This window comes from Salmo trutta, chromosome 8, assembly GCF_901001165.1.
Source record: "Salmo trutta chromosome 8, fSalTru1.1, whole genome shotgun sequence".
NCBI lineage: Eukaryota > Metazoa > Chordata > Actinopteri > Salmoniformes > Salmonidae > Salmo > Salmo trutta.
The window spans coordinates 14863827-14878502 of record NC_042964.1 but is presented as its reverse complement, the minus strand read 5'-3'; the positions used below and the strand labels follow the sequence as shown (position 1 = coordinate 14878502).

The 14676-nt window shown below is 41.0% G+C and overlaps 1 protein-coding gene across 26 annotated transcripts in view; it reads left to right on the top strand.

The window, feature by feature from the left end:
- Nucleotides 1-14676, top strand: part of LOC115198257 (receptor-type tyrosine-protein phosphatase delta) — a 641938-nt gene that overhangs the window by 198797 nt on the left and 428465 nt on the right. For all 26 annotated transcript variants that reach the window (XM_029760069.1, XM_029760096.1, XM_029760088.1 and 23 more), the window contains one exon: nucleotides 7012-7085. The gene's annotated coding sequence lies outside the window, so the exon portion shown is untranslated. The remainder of the gene's footprint in view (nucleotides 1-7011; nucleotides 7086-14676) is intronic.

Here is a 14676-nt window from a genome sequence, read left to right as displayed (position 1 = left end):
TTTTGCACACATAGGTACTCCTACAGTAAACACGCGTGAGCACACACATGCAGTATAGGAAATACTCATATGGAAAATCTATTTGCACACATACAAACGTACATCACACATGCATATACACACTCAATTATTTACACAGAAGCACAAACAGTTTAGCAGTTGACCGTCACTTATATGCAATTGTTATGTGTTTTACATGACATATGCACACACTCAAAAATGTCACATGATTAACACCTAAAGATTCACAAACACATTATGAAATCATTCAACCATGGACATAATAACATTTGTTCATTACATTGTAGATACCAGTCACTCTTCACTCTTGTCTTTCAATCTACTCCCAAAGTTTTCAGCTGAAAAGTGCCTCCGTCTCTATACAGATTAAATGTTTGTCTTTCACTTTCATGCCGAGTGTGAGGTGATGCAACTCATCAGCCCTTCCCTGTAACAGCTAAGAGCAGGAGTGCTCCTCAACAGCACCATATCACAACCCAGAATCTCCCAGTACTGGATCTGAAAACCCATTATCCAACTCCCACATGTCTGAGCCCTTTTCATTTACATGAGGACAATTACAAACGAGTGCGAGTGAGTCTTGAGCGCTCGGTTACAGATATGCAGTCCCTTTTTTCAGAGGAGACTAGAGAGAGGAGGATAGTTATCGCAGGTGAGGTGAGGCAGTCACGTTCCAGTGCCTTCCCAGGCCCCAAAGTGGGTCACAGGAGTGCATGGTGACATTCTTGGAACAACAGCACAGACTAGTGGAGGTGGTGAGCTGCTACATGTAAACAACTGTCTGGGGTCTGATATGCAACGTCTAGTACTGTATTGTTTCAGGCAGAAGTTGGGAAGTCGGCCTTAGGCACAGATATAGGATCAATTGTGTGTGTGTGTGTGTGTGTGTGTGTGTGTGTGTGTGTGTGTGTGTGTGTGTATACATTTGCATGTGCACATTAATTATCCTGAATTTGCATGACCCAAAAACGCCCTACCTATCCAAGTTCCTCATAAATCAAACACAGTCCTATCCCCAGCCGCTTCGGTTCCTTTGTCTAGCGAAGGTAATAAATTGATCCCCAGACGGCTAATAAGCAGTGGCATGGGGCAGCGACTTCCCAGGATTTATGCTGCTACAAGTAGCTTTATATAGATTTTTCAAAACAAATCTATTTACTTTTTTCAGGGTACTCCCAGAGCTCAAGAGATTTGAAAGGTGGTAGACTTTGGGTTTGATGACTCAGAGGGGTAATGCATCAGGACAATAGGGGGATAGAGGAGGAAAGTCTATGAGGAAGGAAAGAATAATAACTGAATTATGACAGTGTTTGATTGAATCACGTGTTTTTAATATCACTCAATCTCAATCTATGGATTGAATCACATTCTTGGGCAGAGTTCCAATTCTATTACACCGCAAAATGATTTACTTCCTTGTCTCCTTCCTTCCTTCCTTGATTCCTTCATCATCACTGATCTAAAAATAGCAGATGCGTGTAACAATATCCCACACCCCCTATGCAGTGACTTTACCTGTCAGTGGTCGTGAAGGAAAGGAGACAGCGGAGAGGTAGCTTTCTGAACAGCTTTGCATCTCACGTGCCAGAGCGAAGCCTTTTAGAGGAAACTGAAACAGTCTTGTTTATGACATAGGTGATATTATGACAGGAAATTGTCTTTTAAAGAATATGATCTACGATATCATCTTCTGCAAAGTTGACTGGAAAAGAAAGAGGGAGGGAGAGAGAGAGAGCGAGCAAGAGCGAGAGATGGAAGAGAAAGTGAGAACGGAATGGGATGTTGAGAGCCCTCATGCCAGACAGCCGTGCCCTCCTGTCCTTTATCTAATACCTCTGCTTTGGCCTTAATGTGTTTTCCCTCTCTCCATCCTCCCTTCTCTTTCTCTCTCTCTCTCTCTCTCCCTTTCTGTGTGCTGAAAGCAGGCGTGCCAATGTGACATTTCAATGATTGAGATCACGTTGGCTGAGTGGATTATGATCCCCTTTTGGGAGTGTGGTCTTAAGCCCTGATGGTGAACACTTGCTGATGGAAATTTTATGGACGGAAGGGGGAGGTGGGAAAGTGATGGTATCAAAGCCCCCACCACCCCTTCCTCCTTTTATCTGGTCGGTAACACAACCCTCAGAGGTGGGATGCCCCGTCGGCGCTAGTTAATCCCTACGTTCTGGGAATGGGGGAGAGAGAGAGATGGAGAAAGGCACAGGGGTAGATCGAGGTAGAGGTGCTCGGCTGGAGCGTGCCGCTACATCGGGAGGGGGCTAAGGGAAGCAAGCTGTCAACCGAGCAGCCAGCTGCCTTTTTAAACGTCAGATGAGATCAAATCAAAGAGCTAGCCTTTTGTACCGTGCTGCTATCGCCTTACCTTGGAGATAAAGCTATATACGTCAGCAGGTCTTGAGCAGACAGCACATTGTCCAATTCACACAAGTATGCCTAGGGATGCAGGTTGTCAAATACTTACCGGAGGACATTTTAATTCAAAGGAATTAAGCCTAGCCATAACATCTGGTGTGTGTGTGTGTGTGTGTGTGTGTGTGTGTGTGTGTGTGTGTGTGTGTGTGTGTGTGTGTGTGTGTGTGTGTGTGTGTGTGTGTGTGTGTGTGTGTGTGTGTGTGTGTTGTACCAGGTGTACAAAATACACTCCCTTCATTTAGAGGAAGTTGTGAAGGCATTATCCCCACAGTACTACAGCACTATTATCAGTTAGACACACCACATATGATAGCCTACTGAACAGAAGCCAATGCCATCCGTATTATCTGTTCAATTCAGATCATTGTGTGTCCAGCCACAATTGTCTGCCGTGCAATCTTTGAATGCTAGAGTTCTCATTTGACGGTTGGGCACGTACAGGTGTGATACAACCATATTAATCAGGATCTCTAAGACATTTAAGTTACACATCACTCTACTTTCCACCCAAGTCCTTGTATTTCCCAGTTCTCTTTTCTCATGAATGACATTGAGCATCAACAGCGGAACTAACCTCATTGACGTCCATTGATCTGACATGTGATGCACAGAATCCCACTATATTTAAATGTTTATGACGTAGTCGTGCGCCACAGAGCCAGCTGTCGGGGGTGAAAACCGGGGGAGAGAAACCAACTCCTTCCTTTCCTCTGCTCGCTTTCATAGACTTGTTTGAGCAGAGCCGAGCAGAGCCGAGCAGAGCGCTGACAAGCAAGCCTAAGTTTCTGACAGAATGGTGTCAGCTAAAACTGTGATGTTTCCGCTCTCACAAGTGAATACCGTTCGTTGCACCTGCTGCTGGCAACACAGCTCAGCACAGCTCAGACAGGCTGTTTGCAACTCTGTTGTAATTAGATGTTTTTGGTAGTGCTAGGGATAGTGGATATGTTATTTGGTAGTGTAAGCACAAATGGAAGCTAAGCGGGTGTTTGGGTGTTTGCAGTAGTACTTGTGATCACCCTGTGATGTTTGTATCTAACAACAGTATGACAATATAATGTTCGTTTTACTTGATTATCATTGAAGTCAAAGGGATATTTGACTCTATACTCCAATCTCCTTTGTCATTATAATCAGAATGTCATCATAATCTTGAGCATCCTTATATTCGATTCATATGTATCTGTAATCAACTTAATTCATGACGTTGCTTTCCTTGAATTGATTGAGATTTCACTCTCTGTCTGGCATGACGGGCAGCCCGGAACGTTGAAACGCCTTTACCGCTAACATTATTTTGATGCAGTCTCCCTTTGCCTACCTGCTACATCAAAACCAACCATCCTGGTTTTATATTCATCATCCCATCTCATGTTTGTCCAAGCCTGATAGAGCCATAACGTCTACACCTAGTGGGTGGCGGACAGCGTTTTATTGTAAATTACAGACGTTTATGACCGTTTATGATCGGCTAAGCCCACGGTTAAACAACCATCAGAATGGTGAAAAAAACAGTCTTCCGTCTTTTTGACCGTATTTGTTCGCTTGACCTGCCTTTTGACGTGTACTAGCATATGAGCATTTGAGCAACCTTCCTTCCTCCCTCACAGTGGTTTTTATGAGCTGACCCCAGTGCTTCAGCGTTACTTACAGTTATGGGAAGGTCATAAATGTAGGATTTATGTTTCAGGTGTGGTTGGGAATGTTAATACTTTCTGTCAGAAATAGAGGAGTAGACATAGTCTCTGTGTGGTCTGCCACATACCTAATGCGGTGTGTGTGTGTGTGTGTGTGTGTGTGTGTGTGTGTGTACCCCACTTCTTTAAGGAATACCTGGGATAGGATTAAGTAATCCTTCTAACCCCGTGGTTGTTCCACTGGATATCATAAGGTGAATGCACCAATTTGTAAGTCGCTCTGGATAAGAGCGTCTGCTAAATGACATAAATGTAAATGTAAATGTGTGTGTGTGTGTGTGTGTGTTTTAGGGAGAAGGGTGTGTGGCAGGATTTTGATGACTGCTTTTAAGCTGTGTGTCTCCTAAGATGAAAGTATTGTACTTCTGTCTATGTTCAGAGACATATTCTGTACATTTTGCATCAGGGGTATATAGAGATATATACAGTAGGCCTATTTATGTTCCATAGCCACTGTTATCAGTAGATAAAACATGTTTTACAAATTGAGATAAAGATGTTGCACAGTCAAGTAAAGAGGCTATCAACCTTTCTTCACCTGGGGTGTATTTACGAGGAGCCAAACAGAAGCAAACAGGCCAAATAAGGGGAGGATCTACCTTAACTTGACCAATAAGCAACTCTCATTTTGTTTAAAAATGTTGTTTATTTGTTTTTGTTTTTTTTGTTTTTTTTACATTGTGCACTAATGAATACACCCCTGATTCTCTAAATTGATTCTGATGTGTTTGCGAAACCCTACTGTTTTCTTCACCTCCAAAACATATATATTACTTCTCTATTCTTTCACATGATTTGTAACTCTGGGACACAAAGTCTTTGTGACTCTGAGGCTATCCTAATATGGACACCGTACTGTCATAATATGGACACTTGAGGTGGCAATGGTTTCGGTTTAAAGGAGATAGCTATAGAAACCTGGGCCCAGATTCACAAAACCTTCTTAAGAAGACCTTTCTTCTAAACTGCCCACTATAGACTTATGAGGAAAGTTAAGCAACGTTGCTATTCCTCAATAAAGTTATTGGAAAGGTTCTTACATTTTTTCCTATGTTTCTTCCTAAGAAAATAGATCGGAAGGAATAGGATTCTTGAAAATAATATTTTAGGATTTCTTCTTGGAAATGTACTTAACTTTAGGACAGCTAAACCCTTGTCTTGTGAAGAATGGATACTTCTGTAACCATTAACGTTTTCTTGCTCTGGCCCACAGACACAGTTGGCTATTGGACATTTAAACACAGCAAGAAAACTAATTAAATGCGTATTATCTAGCTAGCTAGTAATTTACAATATATTACAATATTCTAGAAGTGTTAAATATCTAGCTCGTCAATTTGCAAAGAAGAACTTGGCTAACTTTAACGTTGTTAGCTATGTTGGCTAATGTCATTACATGTTGGCTAGCTAGCTACCTAACTTACTGGTCATGCAGTCCCTCTGCCACTGTCTCTCCTATCATGGACAACACCTCCTCTAGTTAGTCCACATGAATGGTGAAGTTCTTAGGAAATATATTTACGAAGTTCCTAAGAAAACTATGAATTCCTAAGAACATTTTAAGGAATTGCACTTACAAACAATCTTTTGAACTTCTTATTTTGTTCCTTAAGAAACTTCTTATGTTTTTTTCGTAAGTAGTGTTTTGTGAATCCGGCCCCTGTACTTTTCAGCACTGTGCCTATCTGCTATCACCTTGCTACGGTATCAGCTAACACAATGCTGTGACACCTTACAACACAAACCTACCAGCTCATAGTTCTGAACTACACTATTTTGGTGCTGAAATTATGGGTGTTTTAATTGCTATATACAGGAGATATTAGCATAACTTCTTGGGTGGCTGGAGCCATGTTTCTCTATGTCATTAAGCTAATTATACAAGCTAATTAATCAGTATGCTCCAATGCCGGGCGTGAGAAGCACACTCTGCCACTCCTTGTGGGCTTGCATAATGAAGGAAGTGATTTTTAGAAATCTTTAGAACCTACTTTGATCTTTTGGAGAGTAAACAGATGATTTTGCATATTAAAGTACTGGTAAAATAGACTGAAGGCTTGGGTGTGGGTAGAACACAAAGGACACAATACAAACCGAGACTGAATTATTCCCCACCATTTGGTGTGTGACCGAGCGTGTGTGTGAGTGTGTGTGTCGTTGATGAGGAAGAGCTCTCTCTCTGGTCCTCCGGGGCTCGTCTGTGTTCCTTTACTTCCCCATTATCTCCCAGCTGTCGATCGCTACGCGGCTGAAGACAAATCAATTAAGACTACTCACAGACAGAGGGTGAGACGGAGAGAGGAAGAGAGAAAGGATGACACTGATAATGGAGAGTCTGTGTGTATGTGTGAGAGAGAGATAGAGAGAGAGAGAGTTGGGGCTATGTTTGTTTACAAACAAACAAACAATGTCTTTCAACAATGCAAATAACAGTGACTGTACAGTATATGGAGGAAACTGTCACTATATAAATATTTGTGCAGGTATTTTGGGCGGACATCGTAATGAACTGAAAACCATCCTTCCTATCGTCTTCCTGCTCTAAACTGGCATAGGATCTCTGTTTGTATTTTGTATTTTGGTGTTCTCTACAGTCAGTGAAGCAATGAACTCCAGTATTCAGTGTTACTTGGTCAATAGTATTTGGTTGTGTCTCAAATGTCACCCTGTTCCCTACAAAGTGCACTACTTGACTAGGGCCCATAAGAAATATGGCATGCAGCCTGTGTGTGGCATAGACAGCCTCCTATGCAGATGTCACAGATGATCATATTGCCACATCTATTGTCATCACATGGTTGGTTCTGAGCAGGTTTTAAAAACATTGACAGTCGTTTAGTGATGTCACCTAAATCCTTCCAATCATCTTCTTTTCCAGGGAAATTCCGAGGAGTTCAGATTCTTTCATTCCTTCTGGTCCGAGGCAGCATTGGTATCAAGTGTTCCTAACAGGTAAGAGCTATGCAGATCAATTATACATTCTCTCATTCAATTTAGCTTTATACTACACTGAACAAAAATGTGACCCACCACCTGGATTCGGTCCTATGTATCAACACTGCTGTTGAAGAACAATGAGAAAGTAATTCTGCTTTGAAGGTTGATCAACTTGTAACCCCATTTTTGAGAAAATGGCCCTTGAATGTTTTGGTACACCTACTGGAGTGTTCTTCTTTGTCTACACCTATTCAGTATCGTTCAACCCCTCTTAAGCCTTAGCTGCACCCATCTCTTTAAACTCTTACATCTGCTACAAATTCCTCTAAAATCCAAAAACTTCAATTTTTCAAACATATGACTATTTTACAGCTATTTAAAGACAAGACTCTCGTTAATCTAACCACACTGTCCGATTTCAAAAAGGCTTTACAGCGAAAGCAAAACATTAGATTATGTCAGCAGAGTACCCAGCCAGAAATAATCAGACACCCATTTTTCAAGCTAGCATATAATGTCTCAAAAACCCAGAAGACAGCTAAATGCAGCACTAACCTTTTATGATCTTCATCAGATGACACACCTAGGACATTATGTTATACAATACATGCATGTTTTGTTCAATCAAGTTCATATTTATATCAAAAAACTGCTTTTTACATTAGCATGTGACGTTCAGAACTAGCATACCCCCCGCAAACTTCCGGGGAATTTACTAACAATTTACTAAATTACTCACGATAAACGTTCACAAAAAGCATAACAATTATTTTAAGAATTATAGATACAGAACTCCTCTATGCACTCGATATGTCCGATTTTAAAATAGCTTTTCGGATGAAGCACATTTTGCAATATTCTAAGTACATAGCCCAGCCATCACGGGCTAGCTATTTAGACACCCGGCAAGTTTAGCCTTCACCAAAATCAGATTTACTATAAGAAAAATGGTCTTACCTTTCCTGTTCTTCGTCAGAATGCACTCCCAGGACTTCTACTTCAATAACAAATGTTGGTTTGGTCCCAAATAATCCATCGTTATATCCAAACAGCGGCGTTTTGTTCGTGCGTTCTAGACACTATCCCAATGGTAAATCAGGGTGGTGCGCATGGCGCATTTCGTGACAAAAAAATTCTAAATATTCCATTACCGTACTTCGAAGCATGTCAACCGCTGTTTAAAATCAATTTTTATGCAATTTATCTCGTAACAAAGCGATAATATTCCGACCGGGAATCTGCGTTTCGGTAAAAAGAGGGAAAAACAGAAAGGCGGGGGCGGCCAGTGTACGCGCCTAAGCCTTTTGTCTGCTGATAGACCACTTAGCAAAAGCGCTCGTGTGTTTCAGCCAGGGCTTTGAATGACGTCATTCAGGTTTTTCCCGGGCTCTGAGAGCCCATTGAAGCCGTAGGAAGTGTCACGTAACAGCAGAGATCCTTTGTAATGAATAGAGATGACAAAGAAGGGCAAGAAATGGTCAGACAGGGAGGGTACTTCCTGTACAGAATCTTCTCACGTTTTGGCCTGCCAAATGAGTTCTGTTATACTCACAGACACCATTCAAATAGTTTTAGAAACTTTGGAGTGTTTTCTATCCAAAGCTAATAATTATATGCATATTCTAGTTTCTGGGCAGGACTAATAATCAGATTAAATCGGGTACGTTTTTTATCCAGCCGTGAAAATACTGCCTCCTAGCCATAAGAGGTTAAGGATTCACGTATGTGACTCATTTCAGGAAACTAGGCGTATGTCGCACATCACTACTTCACAGGAGAGCCATTTGAACTAAAAACGTTTTTTTTATCAAAATGTGGTTTTTGGCGGAAATGCCTTCTGGAACATATGAACTTTTATGTGACTTAATAACAAACCTGTATGACAACCTGTATGACAACTGTAAATACGAATACAATTGTTAAATTATGAGCCTGGTTGGTTTAGCCATGATTGGTTGAGATAATTAGAGATAAATGCAGAGAGATGAGTTCGGATTGGCCGGCCATGTAGCACGTTTCGGTCTATAATATGAGCTGGTCAGTATGTGTAGGTAATCCTTTCTAACACAGATTTTTTTTAAAGATATCATATAGTAGAACTGCTCTCCAATTCTGGAGTACAGAGTTTTGAAATCAGTGGAATGCCTGGTGGAATTAGATTATGATAGCTAAGGAGATGCAGAAAATTCTGGCGTTTGATTGCTAATATGCAGAGGGAGTCGAAAAGAGAACACATAGAATGCTGTTGTATTAAACACCTGTCTCCGAATTACATCTTCAAACTACGGGCAACCATGGCATCCATGACAGAAGGGGGAAGCGTCCATCCTTGTATAATGGTAAGATGGTTTAGATAGCTACATTTTCTGATATTACACCTTTCAATTTTCTGATATTACACCTTTTCTGATATTACATCTGATATTACACCTTTCTGATATTACACCTTACACCTTGACTGCTTTTGTTAGGTCAGAACAGTCGGATCAACCCTACTCCTTCGTCAGAGCGTCTAGTGTGCGCTCTGAATGCTCCGAGAGCGTAATGCTCTGAATTTACGAACGGACAATCTGACAACGCTCTGAGTTTACGAACTTTGAGTGCACTCTGACACTCCAGATAGAATTTACGAACGCACCCATAGTATAAACCAGCCTTTAGTCTTCAAATCTTTGGTTGTTTAGTACATGGCCTCACATGTGAATCCTTAAAGAGATCGGTGGGGCTAAGAGGGTGTGAACGATGCTGAATGGGTGTAGACAAAGAAGAGCTCTCCAGTAGGTGTACCATTTTCTCAAAAGTTGGTCCACGCCCCTACCTCTGATCCACGCCCCTATCATCTTTCAAAGCATAATTACTTTCCCATTGTTCCTCATCTGTAGTGTGTGATATACAATTTTCTAGCTCTGAGTCTCTACTTTTATCCAATGTAAAAAAAACACCATTAAAAATGCTGCTATGTAGGACCGAATCAAGCTGGTCAGTCACATATGAGGCCATGTGCTAAACAGAGTGAATAAGGTAATGTAGTTAACAACCAAAGAATTTAAGAATAAAAGTGGTGAAAGTAGTTGCAAATAGTAGTAGTATAAATCCACTTTATCATATATTCTAATCTAACCTTGGTGCAGGTCATGTTGATCTTCAAAATACCGTCTGTGGTAAACACACACTATATCAAATAAAACGCTTATTTTTCACATGCACAGGATACAGAAGCTGTGTACGGTACAGTGAAATGGTTACTTGCATAGTGGAGACTTTTGTTTAGACATGTAGCTAGCAAGTTAAACAATGAACCATAATCCTACTCATACTACCATGCACCATGCATGAATCTGCAGGTAGCCTAAGTTAACAAACAAGGTTCAATGTTAGCTAGCTAGCAAGCTAACAGTATGCTTGAACTTGCAATGAAAACAACTTTCTCACAAAATTTGAAACGTATAATATCTGAAAATGTAGCTAGACTCTTACCCGTAAACATAGATGAATGCTTCTGCCTTTCTATCATGGATGCCATGGTTGCCATTAGTTTGAAAATTTCATCTGGAGACAGGTGTTTTATACAACAGCCTTCTGTGTTCTCTTTTCGACTCTCTCTCTGCATTTGGCAATCATCTCTCTGTTTCCACCGGGAATTGACTTCAAAACGTGGTCAACTTCTTGATCACCGTTTATTCTCCATCACTGTCATCAGAAGACTCTACAATGTCTGGTTCAATGAAAACTTTTTCACCTAAATCAGGGATTTCCTCATCGTCTGGTACATTTTTAGAGTCAGAGAGAGTCAACATGGCATGATCGTCCACCAGAAAGTAGTCCATCATAACTTTTTCCCACTGGTCCTGTTAACTTCAGGGCAGCAATGTTGAGAGCAGTAGTAACACTTTATCAGTTCTTCATGATATCTTTCAAAAAAGCTGCGTTAGAAAGGAGTATCTCCACATACTGAGCAGCTCATGTTATAGACAGAAGCATGCTACATGGCAGACCAATCTGAACTCGGCATGTCCAGCCCATTAATTATCTCAACCAATCATAGCTAAACCAACTAGGCTCATAATTTAACAATTTTATTCGTATTTACAGATGGCATACACATTTGTTATTAAGGTACATGAAACTTTGCATGTTCCAGAAGGCATTTCTGCAAAAAAAAAAAACATTTTGCTAAAAACATTTTTTGTTCAAATGTTCAAATGGCTGTCCTTTGAAGTAGTGACATGTGACATACGCCTAGCTTCTTGAAACAGGTGACAAAATATAAACGCAACATGTTTCATGAGCTGAAATAAAATAACCCAGACACATAAAAAGCTTATTTCTCTCAAATTTTGTGTAGAAATTTGTTACAACCATGTTAGTGAACATTTCTCCTTTGCCAAGTTAATCCATCCACCTGACAGGTGTGGTATATCAAGAAGCTGATTAAACAGCATGATCATTACACAGGTGCACCTTGTGCTGGGGATTATAAAAGGCCACTCAAAAATGTGCAGTTTTGTCTCACAACACAATTCTACAGATGTCTCAACTGTTGTGGGAGTGTGCAATTGGCATGTTGACAACAGGAATGCCCACCAGAGCTGTTGCCAGAGAATTAAATGTTCATTTATCTACCAACGTCCTTTTAGAGAATTTGGCAATACGTCCAAACGGACTCAAAACCGCAGACCATGTGTAACCACGCCAGCCCAGGACCTCCACATCCGGCTTCTTCACCTGCGGGATCGTCTGAGACCAGCCACCTGGACAGTTGATGAAACTGTGGGTTTGCACAACTGAAGCATTTCTGCACAAACTGTCAGAAATCGTCTCAGGGAAGGTTATCTGCATGCTCGTCGTCCTCACTAAGGTCTTGACCTGACTGCAGTTCGGCGTCGTAACTGACTTCAGTGGACAAATGCTCACCTTCGATGGCCACTGGCACACTGAAGAATGTGCTCTTCACGGATGAATCCCGGTTTCCACTGTACCGGGCAGATGGCAGGCAAGGTGTATGGCATCGTGTGTGCGAGCGGTTTGCTGATCTCAACGTTGCGAACAGAGTGCCCCATGGTGGCGGTAGGGTGATGCCCTGGATCGACGTGTACGACAGCGTGTTCCAGTTCCCACCAATATCCAGCTACTTCGCACAGCCATTGAAGAGGAGTTGGACAACATTCCACAGGTCACAATCAACAGCCTGATCAACTTTTTGCAAAGGAGGCAAATGGTCAACTTTTCGTGCTGCATGAGGCAAATGGTGGTCACACCAGATGCTGACTGGTTTTCTGATCCATGCCCCTACCTTTTTTTTAAGGTATCTGTGACCAACAGATACATATCTGTATTCCCAGTCATGTGAAATCCATAGATTAGGGCCTAATGAATTTATTTCAATTGACTGATTCCTTATATGAACTGTAACTCAGTAAAAATTTATACGATTGTTCCATGTTGCATTTATATTTTTTCAGTTTTCAGTTTGTAATCATGTTTGTTGAAATGTCAACCCTCCACCAATGCAATATCAAAACAAATCACTAAATTACATGGGGAAATAAAGTGACAACAGTGCATAGGTTGTCTTATAGATGAATTGTCACATCATAGAGATGAATCAACCAATTTACTTCAAAATTGTTGCCAATAATAACAGCTGTACTGTACTGTATGCATGTATATCATACAAACCAGTTTAGCTAAACACCACAGATAAAGCATGCTAGCAGCACCCCCCTCAGGGGCAGCAGGCCTATTGCTGTTCCAGCAGACGGTTGCTCCTCCCCATACAGTCAGTCATATTATATGAACACACTGTTGATGGAATGGAAGTCTATCTCTACTATTCACACATGGTGACTGGTGGGGAGAGGAAATGTGGTCATGCTCAGGTAGAATAATTTGACTAATCTATACTTCCATATTTCCAAGTCCTATTCTTGAAGATCAAGGGCTATAGCATTTATTGGAACTAGCACATTAGAGGCTGCTGCCCTATATACATACACTACCATTCAGAAGTTTGGGGTCACTTAGAAATGTCCTTATTTTCGAAAGAAAAGCACATTTTTTGTCCATTAAAACAACATCAAATTGATCAGAAATACAGTGTAAACATTAATGTTGTAAATGACTATAGTAGCTATCTACATAGGCGTAGAGAGGCCCATTATCAGCAACCATCTCTCCTGTGTTCCAATGGCACGTTGTGTTAGGTAATCCAAGTTTATAATTTTAAAAGACTAATTGATCATTAGAAAAACATTTTGCATTTATGTTAGCATAGCTGAAAACTGTTGTTCTGATTAAAGAAGCAATAAAACTGGCTTTCTTTAGACTAGTTGAGTATCTGGAGCATCAGCATTTGTGGATTCGATTACATGCTCAAAATCGCCAGAAACAAAGAAATTTCTTCTGAAACTCATCAGTCTATTCTTATTCTGAGAAATTAAGTCCATTCCATGCGAGAAAATGCCAAGAAACGGAAGATCTCGTACAACGCTGTATACAACTCCCTTCACAGAACAGGGCAAACTGTCTCTAACCAGAATAGAAAGAGGAGTGTGAGGCCCCGGTGCACAACTGAGCAAGAGGACAAGTATATTAGAGTGTCTAGTTTGAGAAACAGACACCTCACAAGTCCTCAACTGGTAGCTTCAACAGGTTAAATAGTACCCTCAAAACACCAGTCTCAACGTCAGCAGTGAAGAGGCGACTCCGGGATGCTGGCCTTCTAGGAAGAGTTGCAAAGAAAAAGACAGCACAGACTGGCCAATAAAAATAAAAGAAGCAAAAGAACACAGACACTAGACAGAGGAACTCTGCCTAAAAGCCCAGCATCCCGGAGTCGCCTCTTCACTGTTGACGTTGAGACTGGTGTTTTGCGGATACTATTTAATGAAGCTGCCAGTTGAGGACTTGTGAGATGTCTGTTTCTCAAATAGTGTAGTTTGAAAAATATTTTTCATGTATGAATGAATGGATGAATGAATGGTATGAAATATCATGAATAATCATTAAGTCTCATTAAGATGAGTGTGCCAATGTAAGAATGGATGTGGAAATTGCCTTTAATATTGTAAAAACTGTTTATTGGTTGTAATTGCCAATTGGGTAATTGTATGGGAGGGGCCAAACACTTATATGTACCCATTTGAGTTCCTGTTAGACAGATTCAATTTGGTTTCTCAAGGGGAGGCTTGACTCGAGACTCCACCCGTTGTACTTGGGTTTCGACTTGAGACTTGGAGCTTATAAATTGAGACTTACTTGTAACTCGAATAATAGTGACTCGAATAATAGTGAGCCGAGGCGGTCTCTCCCTGTACTCGCCTGAGAGTCCCAAACCATTCCCTTCCCTAGAAGTGCCTCCTACCCAGTGAGCTGAGAACTCTACCCTTCAGACAGACAACCAACACTGCGCTACTACACTGCCAGTTCAACTGGACTGTTACTGTGTATGTAAACATGACACATAATGTAAGCACGTACTGTAAGCTTTCTCCTAAACAAAAATCACACAACTCCATTAACTAGTGACGCACCAGTATGACATTTTTGGCCTATACCGATATCCAATATTTTCCTTGCCAAAAAAAATTATACCGATATATGATAT